Below are 24889 nucleotides of genomic sequence, written 5' to 3'. Positions count from 1 at the left end.
TATTTGCGCGCACCGTTCACACGTCAAATAAACACAAGATGATGGAAAACGTGTTTCTAAGCCCATCTTTCTGAATCCACGCGAACGGAAAATGGTTAACGAGGAAGTCGTGTCTGCGAACGCGCGACGAGTCTTCCAGACCGTCGCGAAAGTTTGACGAACATCAATCTCTTTCACGCACAAAGCTGAGCATTGAATCCCACCGTTATTCTCTCCGTGCTCCGTACGTCTCTATGAACAGTATTATGTTTCGCGACAACGTGGAACGTTGTCTTCGCTACTCGGCTTCGATTATGCACTCGCTACCCGCTAAGAGCGCAAGAACCAATTCGGAGTCGACAGAGTGTTTGCCGGCGAAGAGACTGAGAGTACTTTTGATCCCCCTTTAAATTACGACGGGAGCTTGCAGAAGCCGAAGAAAGCATCGCACCTCTCGCTCGTTCGTTCGCTCGCGTATCTTTGCTCGCTTACTGTGATTTGTCAGGATGAAAACCGACGTGTGCACGCATCGTGCTTTTCGCGTCGACTACTGATTCACGACCAGCAACTTCCGTCCTATTGCTTTCTCGACAACGACTGATTCAGCCTTTTCGAGCCGGCAATTTAACTATTCCCCTGCTAAGTAGTTACGCCAGTGACAATGATTGAGTTTTGAGGCAGCATTACACAATTCACGTCGACATGACGATCGATGATAAAACAATTTTTCTGCGAAATTTGCTGGCTCAAGCAATGTGAAATAAAGTGAAAAATCACAAATGATCACTATTAATTTTTCAAATAAAACTTCTTTACGCCATAATCCACAATAATAATTCAAATGCTTTATATTTTTCTATTATGCAATAATTGTAAAATTAAAAAAAAAGATAATTAATGCGGAAATTTGGATTAAATTTAGCGCAAAATTAATTCTTTAGATTAATTACTCAAATTTAATTGTGTTCATAATCATGTATAAAAAAACGTAGTTGAAAATAGTAGATGGTTGTTAATTTAAATCCCGGCGAATTAAATGCTCGTAAGGTTAATATCCGTTGTAGTTGTTTTCAAGCTGTACTTTATCTCCGGTACGTAAGAGCAGCTCATAACGTAAAAGAGCAGGTAAATTAACAGTAAATTCCTAACGAACGAGATAATAATAAAAATTCATTCTCGCACAAACCACCTCATCATTAACCTATATCCCCGTGATTTTATGATTCTGCGTCTAACGTGATAAAAAGGAATAGCGTCTATAATATATTTCTATAACTATAGCGGTTTCTCGTTCGCAGTTAACGTAATTTATCTATCAGAATAACATTCTTCTTACATCAAAAATACACTTCAGACTGTTGGCCGCTGGTGAAAGCGTAAACAGCCACCGCGAGAGTATTAATACTTACGCGGAAAATAAATATATGTGAAATTAATATTCGCGTTTGCTCGAAAGATTAATATTTGCCCATTTATATCCGCGATAAGAACTTTTAGTTTGACCTTCGCCAACCTCCGTAGATGACGGTATAGTTTCGCGACGGGAGGGATACGTGTGTGTGTGCGTCATTCTGTGAAGTTTGGTTTAAAGACATCGGCTTCCGGCCTACGCTGCTATTCTCCGATTCGCTCGCCGGGGCCGCCGCCGAACGAGTTCGGGAGGAGTTCGAGTCGAGTTTCTGTCGCGCGCTCGCGGAAACTTTCATCGGAATATCGTCAGCAAACACGGCGTCGGCTTTACGAGCTCGTTCGGCGCGAAACTCCTTCCTCCTCGAGCCTTCGAAATGATAAATAACTGAGTTCCGGCGCACAAAGTGCACTCTCGCGCGCGCGATTACAACGCCCGACGGTTTAATAGTTATCAGTTTATGCAATTTAACGGACATTTATCAACTTTGGAAGCGGAAGGTTGAAAAGAAGAAATATGAACAGTCAAGCTGGATCGTCGCAGCCACCATAATTGACATCCGATAGAAATTTCGCGAGCCATTTTCATGTAAAGATAAAAGAAACTCAATATTTTTCGAAACAAAAAAAATGTGAATACATACAAATTTAATTTTGTTTCTATTTAGTCAATTTTCAAATTTTAATTTAATTTTAATTTTGAGTATATACAAATTCATATTTTTATGCTTTCCAGCTATGTATTCTTTAATATAAATTCGCGTTTGTACTGCTTAAATTGTTTAACTGCAAACAAAATTGGTTTATTATAAATTCTCTAAATTCGCAAAATTAGCAAGATGCGAGATAAATAGTGATTCCGCTTTCCTCTCAAGAACGCGTAGATCTCCCCTAACCGTATCCGATATATTGTCAAGGATGAAATTTATAATTACAACGGTAATCTCGACGTGAGATTGCAATATGTCGCAAATCAAGCTTACGTTTGATAGTTTACGTTTGATAACGTAACTGGCGAAGCAGCAGAAGCGGATCGACGTTATCTGCATTAACTTTGGCTGCAAAGCCTAAAGCGACGACGTATTTTCGCTCAAGAGCGGAGATTCCTTCGGCTGTTGTTGCTGCTGCTATTGCTGGTGGTGCAATATCGATCGCGACCACCGTTATTGCCGCGCATAAAGGAAGATGTTTCGCTGAGCGACTCCGACGCGTGTTAGTGCCGGATTTACGAGGGCGATTGACGCGCAACCCGGCAGAAACGGGACAAAGCTTAAACTGGATCACCGCGACGTGAAACATCAAGTTCGAGACGTGTCCCCGTCCGGAGGCGTTGCCGCTAAGTGGCGTCATTCAAAGAGTCGCTATTACGCTGCAAAAAGTACTGCGGAAGTTAATCAGTTTTCTTACATCTCGTGTTTCTGCTCACCGTTCGTCTTTATTACGATCATTTAATATGGTAAAAGAACTTTTATCGTCCAAATCCGCGAGGCAATTGAATTCCCTTATAATAACAAAAAGTTAGCTTCATCACATTCAAACAATTATCATTCTTTTCACTTTGTGCAGAAAATTACTTCCATAATGGAAAAGTGTAACAATTCTGGAACACTCAGCATTTCTATATCTTTGTATCGCCGTTTGTTTGCAAGAAAACTTAATTCCAAAGCACGATAAATATCTCTCTTTATCTCCCTTTAGCGTTGCTCCGGCTTCGATTATAACGAATCTGTTCCGCGGGCGCAACATGTAGGTTGCATCGAAGCGAGCGAATCCTCGCTGGAAGAAGTTTATCGAGACGCCGGCTCCAATTTATGTGTAAACTCGGCGGAAAAGATAACGCGCAACATGCTTACCGCAACAACAGCGAATAAAAGCGGTGCACGCGGATGCACTGCGCTCCGCTTGAATATCTTTAAACCTTCGCAATCCTTGTCTTACATATCGCTATAATCCTTAGCTAGTGTAATCCTTCGGCTAGTAAAATATCTCTTCTGGAAAATTACAGATCAAGAAAAATCCTGCATCTTAAAATTTGATTACATAATCGTCGATTCAAGATTGTTTTCTTTTCAGATTTAATTTATTTTTACTTTCCGAGAAAACGTTTACCGACTCGAGAAAAAGGACGTAAAATAGCGAACAGAAGACACTTTCGTAAGAAACGTTCGCAGTTCAGATCCAAAGAACGAGTTTGAGAAAAAACGAGAAGTAATAGTCGCTGTGACGCCACTGTTTCACGCTGGCGGCGGACAAACACCCGCTAAGCCTTCGAATCAGACGAAATAGTCGAAATTCCGGCAGAAGAAGACAATCCGCTTCCTCGAGGAAGCCCGAGGATACGATCGGTTGCGTCTATCCTCTCTCCCGCTGCCCATAGATCGACCTCATACCCTCTATTTTGCTGAGAGAACGGGAAACGAACGCTGACGTTACGAGGACGGATGGCACGGGCCGATGCTCGAAAAACGAGAGAAAACGGCGACTCGATTCGACGCTCGGAAACACGATATACGGGAAGGAGCGGGTTTACGAGGGGCGAGATTTTGTCGCGCTCGGACCATACAGCTCTCGATCAGAGATAGAGGACTTCCTCCCGCTCGGACGATCCCGGTGAAACGTCGCGTATATCGAAAGAGCGAGAGCCTTCCTTCATCCGCTCTGGTGATATCCGCCTGTCGTATCATACAGCAGCGAGAAATTAGATATAAGTATAGAAGAAAATCTATGAGTTGCCTGATAAGATAAAAAATTAAAATCCGTTTAATTTTAATCAAACACAGCTATTATATATCATTTTTCAATCAAACTCGAAATCAAAATTTACTTATAAAACATATTACAAGATAATATTATAAATATAATTACAATAAAAAAAACGATATATAAGAACTTTTTCTAAGTAGATTTTCGCAATTATTGAAAATATAAAAGTAATCTTGAAGTTCCCATCTAAACGTGAATGTTAACATTTATTTTAATTGTTTTGAAATTTATTTCCATGTTCATGATAAGACGAAAAACGGAATTATTTCGACCGGAAACATTTTCGCGGTTAACATTTGATGCTAATCATTTCTTTGCCAACATTAATTGATATTAATATAAAATATTTATTATTCTATAGCGTTATCCCGCTACGCAGTAGTGCTATCCTATCCCGCAATAAAAAATCAGCATCTTTATTGCATCTCGAAGTAACGACCGACGTTTGCGGCCACGCAATCCGCGGATGTGCTTTACGACACCGATTTACAAATGCGTTTAGAATTCCAGAAGCTGCGTTCATACGGTATATACGAAGTTCACAGCTGCAATATATACACCGGGTGGCACGGGATTTTATGACTCACAGCTGAAAGTGCGAAACACCACAGATCGTTCCTCGCTCGCCGTCGAGAATTACGGTCGCGATAGCGCGTCGCTCGCGATATCTTTCGTACGGTTTTACTTCCCTCTGTGTCTCGCTCTCGCTCTCTCGAGTCGTGTGTCTCCACCCGCTGTTTATCCGCACTTCGATCGCAAACATTCGCAGCTGAGACGCGACATGCGTGCAATTGCATGGCAAACAGCGACGACCATTTTGTCGTCGATCTACCAATTGCTGCACGAGCAATATATACCTCGAGATCTCCTTAAAAAGTAACTCTGGAAACCTCGAATTTAAATAAATGTTCGAAATTTACGTTCAGATCCATATCTTGCAAAAATTAATATTTTTATAGCTCGATATAAATATATAATTTGTTAATGTTAAATTAATAGAATAATAAAAAAGATATTACATAAATTATGAGAATTTATCTGACTGCGATATCAACACAGTGATGAAAGCAACTGCGTTGTTATTTGAAATAAAAAAAAAAAACTATTACACTCTAATATGAGATAAATCCGTCGTGCATTCCTACAAGCAGATCGATACACGCATTTCAGCAAACGCGTACGAAATATTTTCCCATAACTTTAGGTAAATATTTATTGAATGACGCCAGTTTATACATAACCGCATTTAGGAAACATTTACGCCAGTGGAGCATCCCGACGGAATAAACTCCTCCAGAGCGCATGCTAAATTCGACTAACTAAAACGAATTGCAGTTTGTACGGCATGCGTAGTTGATTAAATACCAAACGGCATCTGTAAATTGCCTCACGCGCAGTTATAACAATTTTCCTCATTTCCTGCAGCTGACACCAGCCTGGTCAATCGTTAATTTTCGATATCGAGGCACTGCCACGAATTACGCAGCTCGTAATTAGAATAAGGATTAGCTCATCGCATTAGCGCTTTTTCATCGAGGAATTAAGGATTTTAAGATAACTTCAAAGGCTTTTCCCGGCCGCGATCGATCGCGCGAAAAATCGAAACTATTATTTCAAAAGACCGCGATTTGTCCGCTGCACAAAGTCTGCCATAGTTTCCCATTTGGTGTTAAAGCGCACTGCTACTAGGCTGTATATTTTTATGGTTCTGTAAATTTTCGCCTCTAACATACGAGAACGTAGGCGACCGAGAAGCTCGATACGCGGTTCTCCGCTAGTATCTACAAGAGGTATCTTTATGGTTGCTATCGGGTGCTAAAGAGGCGTAGGTTGTCTCAGGATCATTTCCACACGCCAGCTTGAAGTGTATGCGGCCAAATACCTGCGGATAATCGAACCCCGCAGGATCAACGACATATCGAGAACCGTACGTAACCGTGCAAATTGTCATTGTGTTTTTCTACACTTTCAACATACAATAAAACTATATTACGAATTTTTCCCATTACTTTACAAAATTGTGGATGGAATTTCTAAAGTCGTATTTATTATTTAAGCGAAGTGTCTTTGTAAAAAGTTAAAAGAATTGCTGCGCTTTAAACGTTATGTATCTTAATACTTTTATATGTGTCTGCATAAGTATAATAAATTGTTACATCCACCGTACAAATGTACTCCATGAACGCTCATGAAACGGCGGTCTACTGTTGAAGAGCTACTTGTCTTCCTCAGGAAGGTAGGTGAGCGCGTGTAACAGAAAAATACGTCATATTTTAAACTCCATTACTTCCTGACCGTCGCGGATCTTGCCCCGGCGAAATGATATATACCGCGCTATTTATTCACCGGCAAACAAAACGGCGGAGCCGAGAGTGGGACAGTTAACGCGGGGAATGGGCCATTTATCGCCCCGCGGCTGGAATCCCGGAAACTGTGCATGCGCCCCGAAAAAAGGGTGCCCAAATGAATTCACCGTAATCAGATGGCCGTAGACGTAGCCTTATGCTCGTAATAGCCGTATTTGCGCTCGCGCGGGAAGCAATTTATGCAATTACGATAGGACTGTAACTGTAACGCGCTCGATTTGCTCTCGCACGCGCGAAGATACATATATACACATACATAACGTATTCAAATAATCATTATGCGGACATGTTTGGCTGGAAGTGGCATTTGGTTTAATTATTAATCGATGTCTTCACCGGGCGGCTTTTGAATTGCAAAACGCGAATTTTCGTCTAAAGAGTGTCATAATTTTTTAAATAATTTTTTCCCTCCGGTGATAAATCTTTCTGTTGATTAAATAAAAGATATTCAAACGTAATTAGCATTATATATGCATTAAAAAGGTAATACTATTAAATTCAATTTAGAAATAATCATAATGTTGCAATTTTGCATATATGTGTAGCAACAATCGATTTTGTTCAATTCTATTAATATCGCTAACAAATCAATTGTTCCTTAAAAGCAAAATAATATTTGTTCGGTTATTTGTCGCCAGTCGCAACACAATGCTACCGCACTGAAAATTGGCCTTCACTCATTTCGCGATCGTCTCGCGCGTTTGCATTCGCGCTCGCGTTCGAGTATACCGTGTCGAAATTTTCGTGCCGCTGGATACACGAACGCGGGCGACTGGATGGAGTCACCGCGTTGAACCGCCGCCATCGACACGCAATTCTGTACACCGACCACCGTGCGGCCGTACGGTAACGTTAACCAATTCGGCTAATGTCGAGCGCAATGACCGGCTCTTGCAGAACAGTACAAGCGGAAATTCGGTGCGGCTTTAAGCTACGCGTGATTGTTCGATCCGACAGTAGAGAATAACAATTTCAACTTTGGACTCAAGTTTACCGTCTCTAATGAAAAAATTTATGATAAAAGTAATTGCACGCGGTCGGTGACGAATGAGAAATTTTAAGAATTTTGAAACAAAAAGTCTAGAGTTTTGAAATTACATTGATAGTAATATTTAGAAAGAATAATTTTTATGTTTACGATGCTTAGATAATTTCTACAAACAAAATAATCAATTCTCTTCTTATTTCAAAAATCAGATATTTCATATCGTGTGTAATTCTTAACGAGAATGAATCGCTCGTTCGTTAAGATCGTTAGACTGATATGTTGCTTCAATCGTCTCACAGTCGGTTAGAACCGTTCTTTCTTACTAATCTTCTTAATTGTACAATGGCAAAAGCAACTTCCGCGGAGAGCAACTTCGATCGCTTGCCGATTCAGCGTGCTGCTTTCGCCACATCGATTTCTCGCCTTTTTATTAGCCCCCCCCCCCCCCCCCCCCCGGAAACTTCGACGAACTTTTCGTCGACTTGGCGACGGCAGCGGCGACGCGCCGAAATAATTATCGGCGCCGAGCGCGCCGATTATTCGCAAACTATGCGAGCAGCGGGCTCGATCAATGGTTTCCTGAACGACCATTGTCCGGGAGAATATCCGGTGTATATCCGAGGAGGGTTGCTGCTGCTGCTGCAACCCCGAACGCCTCCAGGAATCCTCGATAGTCTCGGCCGTTTACTCGCGCATCCTCCGACCCTTCTCGCCTCCCCTCCCCCTCCCCCTCCCCCGCCCAACCCACCCAAGGCGAAGATGAAGTTTGCAGTCGCGAGATAAAACACGGCTGCTCGCGTTTTCCGCAACGTTCCGCGCGAATTCACGGGCTCACGCGCGTTTTACGCTCCATCCCAAAGCGGAAACGAGAGAGTGCGCCGGCGAAGATCTGCATAAAAAGCGACACGGCGTCTTTCTTCTCTTCAGAGAAAAGCCGTGCGCGCGCGCAACTCCATGCAAAAGTGGAGCGAGAAAATATGAACGCTTCGCGTGATACAATATTTCGTCTGTCGCGAAACGAATCGTTTCGACTGATATCAGCTTCGGCGCGATTTTTCCGGAGGTGAGATTCACCTGCGATTGAAACGTGAGAGTGCGATATGTTGCTGTTTCTCGAATAAAAGCGCTTGCGCTTGGAGATATTGAAAAAGTTTTCATATTTCTTTCAGTTTCCAAAATGTTTCCAACTTTGTGAGTACTGTTATTAAATCTGTCTTCTCTTTCACGTTACTTTATATAATATAAATGAAATAAATAAAATAATTAGATTTATTATCTCTCTCTCTCTATACATTTGATAAAAATTTGTTGCTATACTTTGCAATTTATAGCACACATGCTATCTTTTGACGTGTTAAAATTTTAGAAATTTCAATGAAACATGTGTGTGTATGAAAAATTAATATAACCACGCAGTGTCATAAATCTAAAGTTCGGCTCTCGAATTACGCGATTATGGAAATTATATACGCGAATAAATTGTTCAGTGGCAAAAGGTGGATAAACATGTCAGATATCTCGTAGAAATTGTATTTTATTATTTTCCGAAAATTGTATCTGGAAATATATTTCATAATTCTGGAAATATTTTCAGTAAAAAAATACCCGACATTGTTTCGTGAAGGATCGAATTTATACTGACCAATATAAAAATGCTTGTTTTGCCATATTTGATCTGCAAAAATGTATTGCGCTACCATAAACCAAGATTTAAAGATAAAAAGACTAAAAATATGATATAAAAAACTTTAACCACAATTTAATTACTTATAATGTACAGTGCAATTATTTTCATTGTGCTATTTGAAAGTAAGAGCTGATGTATCATTTAGCGTTTGTCTTTTGATATTATTCGTGCAGGGGCATATCATCGAATATCGAAACGCTCATGCGAGACCTTGCCGTTCCTCTTCGACCGATTCGCGCGATTAACATTTCTACGTGCCCAATACCACAAACATTTGTGCATGGGTTTTCCACGACGAGTAATTTCGTAATACAAATGCGTCGTGTGATACGGCTGTGGGACTATGCGCGGCTACGCGCGAGTGTGCATTCGCCAGATTTCGAATGGCGTTACCCGCGAAACGCACGATAACGCGTGTGTATTATACCGGATAAAAGCGCAACGTTACTCCGCACTACAATGCGTACGATAAATAGGTATGCACGATAAACTGCGTTATAGCAAATGCACTTGACTGCTGTTTCGTAACCAGTAATCGAAATTAAATTTAACCGGCAAGTCACATTTATTTCCATGTCTTGCAGCTTGTAATTAAGACTATCCAATAATTATATCAAGTATTTCACGTGACTTTTTCTCGCGGAAAAAGATAATTGCTATATTTTAATAAGCAACACAACATATATTTGTTTTTTTTTTTATGTAATACTAATTGTATTCAAATTTTACAAGTTTTAAATGCATTAAAATTGAAAGATTTACAGATCCGTATGGAACCACAAATTTGTAAATCCACAGAGTAAAAATTTAAACGCTTTCAAAATATTAAGCTAATAAATTTAGAATATTTTGTATGATCGCTACATTTTCGAACATCAACAAGTTTTCTTTTTAACAAGGTCGCCGCTGCGACAAACATTCCAACAGTTTTGCAACATGCACGATAAACAGGCAGTATTACCGCGAATGTATCTGAGAGCTTTCCCGTGGACGGCGATCAAGATCAAATTTATGAAACTACAGCAACCAACCGCACTGACCCGTTTCCACATTTCGAAGTCTTGAACTTTATATATTTGCGCTGCCGGTTCTGCGGTCGGGATTCCTGTTGTAGGATGGAAAAGGGCACAAAGCCGAAGCCCTATCCGGGGTGTAGAGGACTTCGTGGTCTGACCATAAACACCGAGACAGCATGCCCCCAAGGGAATGTGCGAAATTACCGTGTGCAGACACTACGTCGGAAAAATACCCGTTTGCGCTACTTGTTTTTTAACGCGCGCGATCCACTCAAATATCGCATCAATATTCCCGACGATATACAAGTTTATTTTAGCCATTTTAGCCATTGGCTATATATTGATAACACACGATTTTCAAAATCAAGATAACAGTAATTAAAAGTTATACTTTCTACCGAATTTATTTATTCTCGTCTATATTACATTTGCCATCTATATTAATAATTTACGAACAAGGATATTTCGAAAATTACGTTTGGCGTAATTATACTCTTATCGAATTCCAAGAATGTAAATATTTTATTACTACAAATTAAACATAAATTAGATTTGACATATTAAGAAAATTAGCTGATGCAAATATTACCTGCATTCGAGTTTCATTATCGAATCTTACTCGAGTCAATCATTAATTATCCACGATAAAAATATTAAAATTTCATCTCCGAATTTTCGAAGAATCTGAATATTTCCGTCACACGAGTGTCACATGTAGTCATAAATTATTTACGATATAATTAGTCGACTTTTGTAAAAAAAAAAAAAAATAATAAAACCGTTCTTTGATAAGCTTGCATATAAAAAAATATATATATATATGGTAATTTTTACAATATAAAAATAATTTATAATTCAATAACTTCTAATGGTGAAAATTTCATTTACTTTTATATCTCAAATAATGAGAATCGAATAATTACTTATTTATCTCACGTAATAAATTAAATAAATATTAAAAGAAAATAAATTAAAAACTGGCGTTCGGTCCATTTCATTAAAAAGCCATCCAATTAATCATAACATAATTATCAATTTCCACCGTGTTTCAAAATATTTGAATAATCAGAAAGCTTAAACGGTCTGATAGTATCAGAAGCATATAATTGTCAAATTTACAATATCTCATTGTCGCTACTGAAAAACGCAAATGTCGCGCCGTTTTGAACGTTCTGTCCGGTGCGGTCGAGCGCACACGGTCTCGACGGCGAATCAAATGTACGAAATACGAAGTAACGGGTCGTCGAGCGCGGCATACGACGACGACGGCCAGGATTTTACGTGCATGTTCGTGGAAATTGTGTCTCTCCGCGCGTCTCTGACGGTGATACTAAACGGGGGTGGAAACGGGGCGAGAAAAGGCGAGAGAGAGAGAGAGAGAGAGAGAGAAGAGAGCCAAAGAGAGAGAGAGAGAGTGAGAGAGAGAGAGAAACCGGAGATCGTACAGGAGTTTGGTGCATCGCACATACCGGTGAGCATATACCATCGCCATAAACATCCCTCGCAGGCACCGACCGGACCAGGCCGGTGCCATGTCTGCGAGGAAAACGACGAAATCACCCGGAAGCCACCGGCGGTCCGTTATGGTCGCGTTATGCCAGAGTATCGCGTTATAAACTTCCGTGAGAGGCGTCTCAGCCGTGTGTCTCTACGCGCCGGAGATAACGATCCGCTCTTTCCCTCCCTCTATCGCGTTACTCGCACTTCGGCAACCGCTGTTGGCTCGCACGTTCGAGTTACAACTTCATGAAATCGGTACCACGAGCAAACCGCGTCGCAACATTTGTCGTCGCTGTCAGACATTTTCATCCACGCGTAATATCGTCGAGAACGTTGGTTGATTCAAGTATTCGTAGTCTCGCTAATTGAGGCGTAATGTTACAATGACCTTATATTCTTAGCAAGAATGCTTAATATAAAATATTAATTAAAGATAATGCATTAAACTAAAGAAATAATTAATGATTATTGAACTTCTCAGAGTTGTTTTTTATTCATAGTGGCTATTAAAGTCGTACACGAAGAAATAATTTAATAACGTAATTAAAGTAACAGTATTAAATTACACAATTTTCATATTTTCAGAATGGAAAACTTCCAATACTTTTAAATTTTACGAAAGATTTCCAAAGGGTCAGAGAATCTGCGAACTGCTGATCGTCGGTGAAATTCGAAACCATCGTCACGTCCCCGCGCGACGATAAAACGATAAACGTACGATTTTACGGCGGAATTGGTATTTTATATGACTGGCGTGAGAACGGCGCACATTCACGTCGCGCTTTTATGACGAATAAACTGTAAACGCTGCATCCGCACAGTGGCTCAAGTCATCAATCGAATTGCCGATTTGAGAACAAACGCAAAAAACCAAAAACGCGAACAATCTGTAAAACAAATATGAAACTAACATTTGGATTTGTCGATCATACGCTGCCAATTTTCAACTTCATTTATTTATGGTCTCGAGTACATACTCGCTAAAATTATTTTCACAATTTCGCGCTGCAAATGAAAGTCAGCTGTTGAAATTGTTAACCTTAAAAAAGGAAACAAGGTAGCTACGCTCGAATTTATAATGATAACTTCACATTTCGTTTTCTAAAAATAAAAAATAAAATATTTTTTACAATTTGTTCATTTTAAAACATTTTATAAATTTAAAGTGAAGATAGTGAAGAAGATAATCTATGATAAAGTTATAAAGTATCAAATCGCAATAAAATACTTTAAAAATACAATCATTCAACGAATATTATTTAAGTTAACATTGCTATAAAAATCTGTACAAAAAATCGTGAAAATTTTATAAAAAATTGTGAGGAACCGAAAAGAGACGTGCATTTCCGATGTTGCGAACGAAACGTTGAATAATCTCTTTCTCAGATGTTCGGCGTGACGTCACATCCGCCGACATCGAATATCCCAATAATAAATTCGTCGCGGTTATCGACATGCTGTTATATGAAAAATGGAATGACGCGAATTCGAAGTCGTTCTGCGGCGTTTAGAACTTCTTTTGACTGAATTGTTGAAATAAGATTTTCGCAAGTTTTTCGGTACAAAACAGATACAACCTTAATTAAGATTATTGAATTTGCGTTGCAAGATATAAATTTAGAACAATCGGCGGCCCGATTGAGGATCGGCAAACTGCGTTTTAAACACGCCATTTAACTTTCTGCTAAGATACTTAATATTTTGAAAAGCCGTGTCACACTTTAAAACTTTACAGATAATTAATAAAGTTTATTAAGAAAAATGTGTAACACACAATCTCCTCTTGCGGAAGGTTTTAGTACGATCTAGTAAGATTAATATTAATCTCTTTATTCTAAATATCATCAATCCTTCTTATAATAAAGTAGAAGCGCTCTTTCCTCCGACTTCGTTAACACTGTACTTTATACCTCGACCTTGTTTGCGCAACAAACGGTGAAAACACTTTACTCTCATTTCTTTTTTTATGGTGGAATATTTGTCGAGTGAATGCAATGATGTAAATTTCAGGATTAACATTACTCGTGCAGATTAAGACTTTTATTCACTATATGAAAGCTTTAAAACTTTGAGCTTCGAATTAAGAGCCAACGTGTTTTATCACAACTTTGTTAAATTTTGTTTTAAATTGAAATATGTAATAGAAGTACAGGGTGGAAATATACGTGGTATGCCAAAGATGCAAAAAGGATTAAAAATAATTACATTCCGCTTAATTAAACCTCCGCAATAAAATGGAAACGCAATCCTATTGCGTTATCTCGTAAAATATATTCCAGTGTTTCTCACGTCAGTAAGCGGAACTCGACTTTTACACAAAGCACCGGAAAACGAGTAAAACGCTAAACGGTATCCGAAATTTTACGGCCACGCGAGGCTGCAGGTATCCTTTAATGCACTCGCCGGTGAAGTCGCACAAATCCGATCTATAACAGCGGGGGGAGGAATATGAAAATCCTGAATCGGCTCGCGTTCGCGTCGATTCGCCCCGGAATTGGCAACAGGCAGCGATGCGAAGTGCGACTTCGGCAGATTGCGAGGTGGCGCAGGATGATTCAGGACCAGCGAGCAAAGCTTACCGAATTATTGTTTGGTAAATCCGTAATGTATATAGATTCTCTATTAAATGGATTCGCGTACCTATCACCCCTCCGCCTTCTCTTTCTCCCCTTCCCCGCTTCCCATCGCGCGGCAATAATGCCGGAATGATTGGCTCTCGCTGTCTGGTCTCATAGAGACGGCGAGCATTTACTACTAACAATGCGCAACGTACTATCGGCAACCTACAACTAGTCCGGGGAGCAGCGCCCACGCGCGTGCTTTTGAACTCCGACCTCTAATAGTTACGTCGGTTGGCGGCGCACGGGTTGCCGCTCATCCGCGCATATATCATGCACGAAGACGACGGAGACAGAACGAACCCGGGGGGGCAAGCATATTAGACACCCGCAACCCGAAAACCTACTGAACATGGCAATTCCAAGTTCTCAAGCACTGATGCATGGTTTCTTGAAGGAAAGCTCATTTTGCGATTTCATAGATATTACTAATATATACTTGCGCAAATGTGTTGCGCATTGAAAAAGACTCGAAGAATCTCGAAACGACTCGAAAAAGCTTAGAAAGAATTGAAATAAAGACGATAAATACCATTAAGATGACTAAGATGTAATATGAAAAAATCTATTATATTTCTAAAATTCTTTTAAATATCAGAATATAAACACATATCTCAGAATATAAAAGTAAAATTCTGTCATCATACGGAATGTTATTAAGTCCAGACCGAGTCGATTATTCCTGTGGAACTTTTTCGTCCATCACATGTGGTATTACCGCGAATTTTATCCTGCTCGGTCCCACTATAAATCTCCGAGTAACCGAGGATGTTACATTCAAACGTAGCAACACCGACGACGAAAGAGCAGTCGCGAACACACGCGAGGTACGCGAGCAGAGTGCATCAAGCGTTCCTCCGGAAATGAATATAACGAACTCAATTAAACCGGAGTGGGCACTCGAGAACGCCGTAAAAACGGAGAACTCTTGCCGCGTCACGAATGTCGCTGAACGAATTGAGCCAGAAGAAAAGTCGAAAAAATTTGGCGCGTCCGCCGAATTATTTCAGTGCAAAACGCGAAACTTTTCACATAATTCATGCTGAGTAGAATATAAGTTGTGATACTCGTATTTTTTTTTTTTTTTTTACTAAATCGCTTGCGTCGTGTTCCATTTTTTATAAGTACACTTTATTTTTAATCGATATTATACGTTTCAACTGATTGTAAGAAAAATTAACTTGATATCCAAAAATTTATCATAAAAATTAAAGAGTAAAAAATTTTTGGGCAGTGTGTATATAATAATGAGTTAATATATGCAACGGTGATTCATAAAATATTCATTTCGCCGCTAATTTTCCTCGTTTTCACGAACGATTGAACCGACGAGTATTTCTCCGTTCGTTTTCCATGTAGAGAACCGGAGCGTTCTCTCAGTATTTCTTAGAAAACTCGTCGGGCACTTCTCTCTTCCGTATTTTTGAAAAGAAAATGCTTTATCTTTCTCTCTCGTTCTTCCCACCATCATCGTAGTGCACTTACTTAGCACGAGCGGCCAATCTACCGAGTAACTGGTCTTTCAACCAAGTATCTTCGTGGAAAAGCTTCGGGTAGAAGCTGACCCTTCCTCGCAATCGCCGAGCTTAGGCGACCCGTTTCGCCGTACAATCCGTTTTGGTGAAGCACTCGCATCTACGAATACGTTACATGCTTGAATAGAACTGGTTTCGCCAAAATGACTAGTTAAAGCCGTCTTAATGGTACGATTTCATAACATCAAACAGCAAATTTAGCAAGTACGAAACAAAAGTTTATTTCGCCCAATTAGTTAAATCTTAATTGTTTTTGTAAAATTGAAAAAATAATATTCACTATGTACATAGTTATTAGTTTTTTTAATATATAGTAATTATAAATTTATGTACTGTTATGAACGTTTTAAAAAATGATGTTACAAATAATTAAAAAATTATGCTATGCTATAATTTCTATACGACTTTTATTACATAAAGAAAAGATAAAGTCAGAATGTTGAAATTAAAATAAAGCCAAAATGTTGAAAAATTCGGTGAGGATCGCATTGCAAATGAAGTAGTTATACATCACTTCAAGTCTATCGACGTTACGTGTAATGGATTTCGTTTCTTGTCGACAGGAACAAGGTTTGCCGAGACCGTGTCGGTAGCAATACTTGATTCGAAAGCCAGTTATTCGCTAGATTGGCTACTTCTGATAAGTTAGTGCCTGCGAACGATCGAGCAGAAATCGCGAGAATTCTGAGGAAAAGAAAGATGAACGTTTTCTTCCTCGAATGAGCGAGCGCGCCGATAAAATCTTCGGCAATCTTTTTACAGACTTGTGGCAAATTCCCTTTCAACCGTAAAGAAAAATGTGATGTGCTACGCGATATTTATCCGCATGACAGACATTTAAATTACGTGTAAATTAAAATAAAAAGATATCGTTCTGTTTCATTAAACTTTTACTTTGGGAGACAAGGAGATATTTTAAAACACTTAGCTTGCAAATAAACAAAAAATGCACCGATATCAAAAAACGTATCTTTATCGTAACTATCACTCATCATCGTTCGTGAACGGATTAATTATCGGCGGATAAAAGACGAATAAATTATATCAATATTTTATGTACTTACCGGTCGTTGTACCCTAGCTAAGTACGCCTTCAGCTGCACCTGAAACATTAATTTTAATTATTATAAATTGTTATACATTTATATACAATTTATATACAATTATTATGTGGAATATAATTATTTTCATGTTGATGAAGTGTACATAATTATACGCAATAAATTGCGTGAATAGATAGATATTTTAATATTTTTTACAAACATTTAATAAATATTTTAATAAACATTTTAAAATATCTTTTAATAAATGTTTAATAAATCAAATTGCTATTACATGCGTAATATTATAATTACGTATATATTTAAATAGCAAATAAATAATTGCGCTCACCCGCTAGAATATTGCAGTTTGTTTCCCGGTGCGGATTCCGCTTTACGAAGATTATTTTGCATCGGCTCTATTGCAGAAGTGATAAATACCGAAAACCTGCACTTATTGTTAATTACGTTCATAAAATGCAAGAACCCGTATTTTCACTTTCGAAAAAAATGTAAAAATTACGAGCAGAAACACGAACAATCAGATTGACACGCCACGATATACGAAACGTAAACACGAAGTAAAACGTATTTTGCGTCGTAAACACATACACAATAATCATTCGACACGATTATTGTGATCCTACCCGTTCCGCGGTTCGCTCAATACTGTACTTTGAACGAACAAGACGAGCGATCAAAATAAGCTATCTAATAAGAGTGACAAAGATAACAAAGGTCGTACGAACACGCGCACAAGCAACAATCTATTTCCTCGAATTTCAACGAGCTAAACTTGCAACAAAAAATGCAACAAAAAATACACCGTGCTTTGATTCTTTTGAACATATTTGAGATTTTATAATATATTTCAATGCAAAGTTTCACTAGATGATCAACAAAACGCCACTCAGAAACGATCAGCGATAATACATTCTGCCGGTAATCGCCCATCTTTTTAATTGATACTCCCGGCAAAAATTCGTACTCATTATGTGCTTTTAATCAGTATAAAATATGCGAATAATCAAACAGATAGAGAGAGAGAGAAAGAGAGAGAGAGAGAGAATATTCGCACGTTTCGAACTGACAGACGTGCTGAAAAAACAACGAGCATGGAACACCCTCTCGCACGCTGCGTGAGCTACCCTCATGACGCGTCGATTTGGAACGTACAACGTGCGAACGCTAATGCAAAGCAATTTAATAATAAGACAGAATTAATCTAACAGCGGAGAAATGGCATAAATTGCTATATCGTAGCTAATGAACACAATTACTTGTTTATTATTTAAATAAATATATAATCATGATAACACACATACACAATTACAATTAAATTCAAATATTTTTTCTTCTAATATTCACTTTTTTCTCGTTTTTTACATATATGTGTATTCATTGAATTAATATTTCAGCCTTTTGTCCGTGAACGGCAAAGAAAGTATAACTTTTCTATTTCTTCGCAATGCATGAAATTCACTTCTTCAAAAGACGATATTTTGTTTTAAGTTTTAAGTATCGCGTATAAAACTCTGAGAAATGGAATTCATTACCGGCATTCGGTTACAATATTTCATAAAACAACACCGCTAACAGAACACAGATATACCAACGTGCATTGCTTTCTCAAGGTGGTAATAAAAAGCCCCGCTGTATATTTACTCCCGCCACTTTTACCATCCGTGAAAATACATTCGAGAACGTAGAACGCTGCCGCAAACATTGCTCGAATACTTTGAACTACGTGACCACTATAAACTGCAAGTCGGAATATCCGTGAAAAACAGGCGCACGCCTGGTGCACCATTTTTACGGCGAACGATATATTCTCCAAATGTGCAAGTTTATCAAACACGACATTCATAAGCGTTCAAACTTTAATCGTATTTATCTGCGATTGTTTTCGATAATTGTGAATTTTATTTTAATTTAATTGTTAAAGGAAAATATTCAGACATTCTATTTTAGTTCTCGTATTTTTATAATAGAAAGTTATTTCAATAACATTCTAACACGCCAATTTTATTCGACGTACGTTTTATTGACTTTAATCTCAAGTTATTGTTTCTCTTAAATAATTTATGTATATGTATATTTGCACATAACACATACAGCAACATGAAATAAACAGAAAGAAAGCAAAGTTAAATCAAGTGACACACGCATGCTCGAGGAACTGCGTACAATTTTTAGAGCCAAGAGAGCAACAATTTTTAGAACCAAGGGAAAAGTAATTCGGAAGAGAGACGCGCGTTTTCCGGAAAAAATCTCAGAATTTCATGCCGGCGCGTGTGACAGCGGCGCCAGAATACTTGGGACGTTTAATCCCGGTCTGCCATCGTGTTTCATACGGATTAAGTCGCGCTCTACCTCGAGGATGTATAATTCCCATAATCCGGCTAAATTTCCGAGAGAAAAATTTTCGTATTAAACGTTGCCCGCGCTCACGCCGATTCTCTCCTTCTTTTCGCATCTCTGAAACGAACATCGCTAACGAAAATAACGGACCAACAAACAACATGGAACTCGTAAATAATAAAAGTAGCGTGTCAACGATTGTTAAGACATCGATAAGATACCATAAAATAAAATATCATAACTGGCATTCTGTTTTACAAACTATTGGAAACTTTATTTAAAAGACTGTGATCTTTCACGCCGTTATTCGCAAGATTATTACGTGACGCTTTGATCCACCTGCATCCCCTATTTTTTATGCTAACGCCGCATCGTGAAAATCTTATTTTTTTCACATGCGACGATATTATGCCTATCTCATCTCATTTTCGCGTCGTATCACGATCTAAGAAAACTGGAGTGAATAAATGCTGGGAATATTTACTGCCGGTGAAAATTCACTAATTTCACACATTGTGAAATCTTCAAAATAGTGTGTTTGTTGGCAACACTCGTCCAAAATAATTCTTACTTGTCTCAATTAAATTACTGAACTATTGGTATATCAATGGCGAATTTCTTAACAGTTGAGTAGAGAGACAAAATAACACTAAGCAGATTGTTGAGATATAACGCTCGCTGAAAGTCATTCTTTAGATAGTTCATTTACATTTGGCTTACAGGGATAAAAGGAACGACATATCGGTTCTCCTTTCCTCTATTTCTCTCTTTCTCCATTGTCCTGATACACCTCTTAAACCAAGGAACCAATCTACTGAGCAACTGGTCCTTCAAGCAAGTATCACTGAAGGGATCTGAGAAAAGCTAACTCCTCTCGGCAATGAGAAAGCTTAGGCGCACCGCCGATCTCTTTCTCTCTCTTTCTATCTCTCTCTCTCCTCCTTTCCACCTTTCCGTCTGAAATGTTCATCTCATTTGGAATTGTTGAATCTTGGATATATCTCTAAATCCACGTAACCAAGATGGGAAAATAAAGGATAAAAAATAAAAATGAAAAGTATGAGTATTCGTTTTCGCGATCTAAGAAAAATAAAATGCGCTTACCGATTGTTAGTTAAACGTTTAGCCTTGATTGGCGCCAAAATCGTTTTCCAATGAAAATTTAATATCACATGACATCGATTGAATGGAGTATACATTTAATCTAAATATCGATATTTTTGTTTTCGACGAATCTCGATAACTGTCATCATTTCGATGATAGCTTTCAAAAGCTTTGGATTAATCTCTTTCAACATTGATACTGTTACAAATACATATTTTTACAGAATTTAAAACCATCGAATAATTGAATAATGAAAAAAATAGAGGTGAATGCAATGACTAATTGAAGCTGCGTTGAAAAGGGCGCGCTTAGAATTTTTTTTATTTTGCAAAATATTTGGAAAAATAATTATAATTTCGATAAAAGTTACTAGAGTTGCAGTTACTTTCAAGTATTCCGTAGATTAACATAAAAACTTAAATTTTTCAAAACACGAGGTCGTTCCCTCTTCCGACTATTACCTGAATTATTAATAAATGCTCAATTATTTAAATCAAAGAATTTCTCAAATTCCTTAATATCCTTTAAAACTTGTTCCTCAGTTCTTCCAAAACTTCTAAAATTTCTAAAATTTGTTCTAAAAATTTGAGATTAAAGTTTATTTTCCGTGCATTTAACATTCAAAATATTAATACACGGAGAATGTTAAAATTGTACCCATCGTTCTTACTTGAATCGATATTAGATTGGAAAGCTATTTTAAAATAACAGAAGTAGTGTACAAATTATTAACAATTTTCAATTTTAAAACAAAAATCAAATTATAATAAACAATTGAATTGCAATGTACGTATTTCTAAATTTGAAAAATTATATGGAGAATTTGTATAACTAAAACCGATAATTATATACATATAGCACATTTCCTTAAGTTAAATATAAAACTGTGCGAAGCTTCAATAATTAATAATATCGACAGCAATAACAATCCAAGGAGAATCTAAATTTAAATCTGATCAGTAAAAATATTTCAGTCATTAATTTCAAACATATGTCATCGATATTGAAAATCATAATATTATAATGCTGAATTCTTGAAATAAACATAAGAATAAAAAAATAATGTTTTTCTTGTCTGAAAAAGACAATGAATTCTTTTTTCATTATATTCTTAACTATGTTTTACTTTCTTCATTATGTTGCGTCAAGAACTAAATGAATGCCGGCTTAATTAAACCTGTTTAGCGGTTTCTTCACTTGTGTTAATATCAGTTCTACGAGAAGAAGAGAATGTACGATTAAATCAAGAGAGACCACGCAAAGAGGAATATTAACAAGGTAAGATATTAACGAGATAATTTTCCGTTTCGCGTTCAACCGTGCGATTAATGTTAATTAATGTAACCATTTCTTGTGCATCTTATTCGCCAAAAATTCGCCAAGCTTAATTCGCTAAGCGCTTTGTATAATTGATCGCTGGGAAAGTAAGGGCTTTTATGCACGGCACAGTACCTTGCGAGCAAATTTCGCTGCGAAGCAACGAGAGAAACCAGATCGGCTTTCGTTTATGTCCGCTGACTACTTCGCATTTCGATGAACCACCATCGCGCGTTTAATTAATCCGATTACAAGCAAAGTTATTCTCGATATTCTCGCTTGCAACTTGGTCGTCGCATTAATCCGTGAACTTTAATAAATTACAATTCCGTTGCACCAATGTCTTAAGTCCATTCGATTAAAGAGATCAGTATGGAGATATCAAAATGCAATAATTGACTTATAAAATCGATCAAAGAGTCAATGAATGTCGAGTGTATAATATTTTAATTTCGGAAAATCATATTTCAATATCTAATTCTGACCAAAAAATGTCAGCTGTCATTAATTAATTATTGTAATTTGTAATATTTAACTTTTCTGATTCATCTTTGAATTTTATTCACTTGCCGATGAGAACGCAAGATGAGCAAAAAACGAGAATAATATTGGCTTGCGAATGAAATCACTGTCATACATCAATCGTGGAGATTAGCTGAAAAATATCAAATCGCGTCCCTCGCAATATGTAGTACAATCTTTTATCCCCGCGTTACTGTCGCGTTACAAAATTGAAAGCGATGCTTAACTGCCCGCGGCGTATCCGCGGAATTCGAAGTGAATGTCGAACGCACTTTATAGACGCGGGACATTCAGCGTCATCGGTATCACCCGAGCGGTTCCACCGCGGGGAAACCAGCAGACAGTAATACGCCGGAAATATCTCCGCACAGTCTGTCTACGACGTATATAATCGTGAGAACCATCTCGTCGTTTTCGCAAGATCATTCGCGTTAAACGACGGCACTTGGCGTACGAATCTTTACTCGGGCGATTAACTCTTCACGAGACTCAAGAACGACAACAGAAGAGACGGTGAAAGAAAACTGTCTTTTCCATTCTCCTCTTGTGATTGCAGAGAATATAAACGTGTAATAAAATAAGAAAGTAATAGCTGGAGATAATATTGATTTTATACGATCATATGGTGCGGTACTTCCGAAAGGAATAAAAATAATATAAAATTACGTAAAACTTATAAAATTACGAGATAGATTACAATTTGTGAAAGACTGAAAGTAAGAAAAGAAAATATTACTATAATAAATAGTTACTTATGTTGTTTATACAATAAGAGTATAAGCAAGCGAGATATGATATTCTCGATTTTTCGTAATTCATCAGTTTCGTGAATTTTTAAATAAAGTTTAAGTAAGCATTCACTTGTAACCAGAAATAATAATATGTTTCATAATAATATATTCTACTTTTATCAGAGATATTAGAAAATAACGATATGATAATGTTATGACCACTGAATTCGCGCGCGCTTCGTTGTAGACGAATAAATTCGCTGGCTACGTGATCGTCTTGCCAATGCCGCGATCGATAGTTCGTTGCGACTCCGTGCGGTTTTCGACTCCGCTCCGTTGTAACGACGATGCCCAAGCGGGGACGAATAACGTACCACTGATTAACGTGCTCACGCCCTGTTGAGCAGAATACGCTCCGAGAGTAAATGAGAAAAGAGAAATTGTAACAAGGAGCAGACAGATCTTGTTTAGAAGAAGAAGACGAACGCTTCGCGGAAATGTTCCAGACATATATCAGTACAATTTAATGCTTTAATTACTATTAAAGATATTTCGTTATTTATACTTGCTATACTGAGACGGATGTTTAAATGTTTAATTCTCGTATTCTTGAATTACCATTTATTTGATGAACGATTATCAGCGCAGAGAGCATTTACAAGATCCGTTGATTAATTTATCTTATTAAGGCACTAAGTATAAGACGCGACGCGTTTATTTAAGGTTTTTCCACGTCGATACGTGACCATTTCGCGAAGAACCGAGTTAATAATCTTCTCGTTGGAGCTAAACTCACGAACGAGGCGACTGATTCTCAATATCAACGATACGTTACGTGTCCGATTTTTCTTGAACAATCCCATATTAATTGATGGCTGAATAAATCGATCACGCGCGAGCAGTGCATTTTAAAGCACAGTTTCGTGCAAAAAAAAGACTCCGATGTATAAATGAGTTCATATGACGGGACGAATAGTGACATTTGGAAAGTGATAAAGCAAAGAGCACGAGTTCTTTCTCGCACGAGGTATTTTCACGTACATTAATGCGCTATTATTGTGCAGCAATATAAAATGTTCAGCAATTTATTTCATAGAAAATTGCTTCTCTTATCTAGAGTGCATGTAGATCTATTATCGAGAATAGATTCGATAAGATTTATTAGTTACTGATATTATTAAAATCAATTGTCTCCAAATTTTCACACCAATAAACAGTAATTGTTCTTATAATTTATATATCTTATTAATAATTCATAAAGCTCATTCTTAAAATTTTCTTGCCGCTTCGATTTAAAAATAATTTTCACTCCTCATTATTCGTAATGAGTTATTCAGTTTAGTATGATACATCATGCGTAATGCAGAATGTGCCAGCGAAGCGAGATATTAGCGAGATACGCATATGCCTGAATGCGTTATCATCATGAGAGTAAGATCTCGTCGTGATTCGTTGATTTACCATTTTGATCGACGAGATGCGCCATAGTGCTTCCACGGATTATAAACTGTACTCCGTAATATGGTAACTGAAAGCTGCTTAACATGCTGCTGCAAACTATGTATATTATTAACCACTTCAAATACTGTGACAAAAGTGCTGTTTTCGATAACTTTTAAGTGTGCCTTCTTAGTTCTTGTATGATAAAAGATTTTGTATATCATATTTCAAATTACACTACAACGCAACATTGTAACGCAGAATTCAGTGAATTAATTTCGTTCATGAGATTAAAGATATTTTTGTGTCTGCCCGTTTTATTCATTCAACAGGTTATTTCGAAGACACCTATCGTTTAATTTCCAGCGGGTCGATTACTTAAGGGACCACGGTTGTTTGAAACAGTGAAAATAAACTCGCCGGCGATTTATTTCGCCAATCTCGCTGGCCGATTTGCTCGCATCCACAAGGGACCATTCGGCGAGTTCAGTAGCTTCAGCAAACTGTTATTGCT

General features: G+C 37.8%; 1 protein-coding gene across 11 annotated transcripts in view; it reads right to left on the bottom strand.

Moving 5' to 3' along the window:
• Nucleotides 1-24889, bottom strand: part of LOC105668862 (lachesin-like) — a 201747-nt gene that overhangs the window by 82867 nt on the left and 93991 nt on the right. For 10 of the 11 annotated variants that reach the window (XR_001100181.2, XR_001100182.2, XR_001100183.2 and 7 more), the window contains one exon: nt 16924-16962. The gene's annotated coding sequence lies outside the window, so the exon portion shown is untranslated. Of the gene's footprint in view, nt 1-16923; nt 16963-17251; nt 18064-24889 lie in introns of those variants that run through there. The other variant, XM_012361500.2, reaches the window with a different exon arrangement.

The sequence above is a fragment of the Linepithema humile genome, chromosome 2 (genome assembly GCF_040581485.1).
Source record: "Linepithema humile isolate Giens D197 chromosome 2, Lhum_UNIL_v1.0, whole genome shotgun sequence".
In the NCBI taxonomy this organism is placed as follows: Eukaryota; Metazoa; Arthropoda; class Insecta; order Hymenoptera; family Formicidae; genus Linepithema; species Linepithema humile.
The sequence above is the reverse complement of the archived record's forward strand: the minus strand, read 5'-3'. Positions and strand labels throughout refer to the sequence as shown.